General features: G+C 24.1%; 1 protein-coding gene across 1 annotated transcript in view; it reads right to left on the bottom strand.

Moving 5' to 3' along the window:
- The window catches only part of LOC117172460 (autophagy-related protein 2 homolog A), a 105,394-nt gene that overhangs the window by 49,473 nt on the left and 54,233 nt on the right, over positions 1-1,688 (bottom strand). The gene's annotated exons all lie outside the window — the stretch shown is intronic.

Genomic DNA, 1,688 nt, shown 5'->3' with positions numbered 1-1,688 from the left:
TTAATTTTCAATAAAATACATGATTTTTCAACTAAAAAAGATACACTTTCAAACAAAAAATTCAACAGTGTAATTTTCAGTTAAAAAAGTTACTTTTCAACCGAAAAGAAATATTTTTAGATAAGATAATCAAACATTTCATTGGAAAAATTACATCTTCAACCAAAAAATTAATTTTTTGATGAAAGTTTTTAGCTTTCACCCAAGTAATTAAATTTCTATTCCAAAAAGATAAATTCTCAACAAAAAATGTAGTAGTTGATTGTTTTAAAATAAGATTAATTTTATTCCATTAAAAAACGAATTTTCAACAAAATACATGACTTTTGAACCAGAAACTTGAATTTTCAGCTGAAAACGATCAACTTACAAATAAAACAGAATAGTTAAATAAAAAAAATTGATTAAAAAAAAAGAATTTTCAAAAACATTGTTAAATAAATATTATTTTACAAACGATGAATTATTGTTATAAAAATTCAGATTGTAATTTTTTTAAATTAAGCACGCTTTCGAAAAAATTCCCTGACAAAAAAAAATTGCTGACTTTTCTAGGGTTTTCCAGGCATATGAAAATTCCCTGACAATTCCAGGTTTTTCACGTAGGGTAAACGCCCTATGTTAAAAATAATCCAGACCGGACTAGAATGTTTTAATTTTCAACCAAAAAGATGAATTTTAACACAAGAAGTTTCGTTTTCAAACAAGAAGATTAATTTTCTACCAAAAAGACGATTTTCAACGAAATCCATGAATTTTCATAGAAATAGTTAAATTAAAAAAAATTGCAATCAAAAATGGAATACTTAAATATTCAGTCACAGAAATTAACAAAAAAAGTTAAATAACTTAGTAGATAGGGTAGATAAGTTTTCAACCAAAATTGGAATAGTTAGAATTTTCGTTGAAAAACTGCATTTTCCACCAAACATACGAATTTTCAACTAAATGATGATAAAGAGTATTTAATTGGAATAATTAAGCTTTTAACAAAAAAATAAATTTTCAAACAAAAAGATTATTTTTCAAACAAGAAGATTAATTTTATGCCAAAAAAGATGAATTTTTAAAAACAAAATACATAATTTTCAACAAAATAGATGAATCTTCAAGCAAAGAAGACAAATTCACAAACCAAGAGTTGAACGTTGAACCAAGATAAATTTTTAACTAAAATTATGAATATTCATCTGGAATAGCTACATTTTCAACAAAAAATTGAATTTTTTACTAAAATACTTGATCTTTGAATAGAATAATTGAATTTTCAACAAAAGAAATTAATTTCAGCGAAAAAAGACGAAATTTTTAACTAAAAGAGACAACTTTTCAAGACGAGTTGCATTTTCTACCAAAAAAAACGAATAAAAGAAAAATACATGAATCTTCAACCAGCTATTTGAATTTTCGACTAAAAATGATTATTTTCAACCAAAAGTAAAATAGTGTTAAATTTTAAGTTAAACAAACTAATTTTCAAAAAAATATTAAAATACAGTAATATAAAGCTACTTTTACAAATGGATAATCATTTTTATTCAACATTATCGAGGGGCTATTCAGTCCCAAGAATCATGTAACCCCAACTCTTGAAATCGATTTCGAATCGCATGAAATTATATGAAATCATGAAATCATTGAAATCATTTTTTAGAAAGCCCGAAGTAAAATCATCCAACGTAGTGTAC

The sequence above is a fragment of the Belonocnema kinseyi genome, chromosome 5 (assembly GCF_010883055.1).
Source record: "Belonocnema kinseyi isolate 2016_QV_RU_SX_M_011 chromosome 5, B_treatae_v1, whole genome shotgun sequence".
In the NCBI taxonomy this organism is placed as follows: Eukaryota; Metazoa; Arthropoda; class Insecta; order Hymenoptera; family Cynipidae; genus Belonocnema; species Belonocnema kinseyi.
This window is presented reverse-complemented; position numbering and strand designations above follow the sequence as displayed.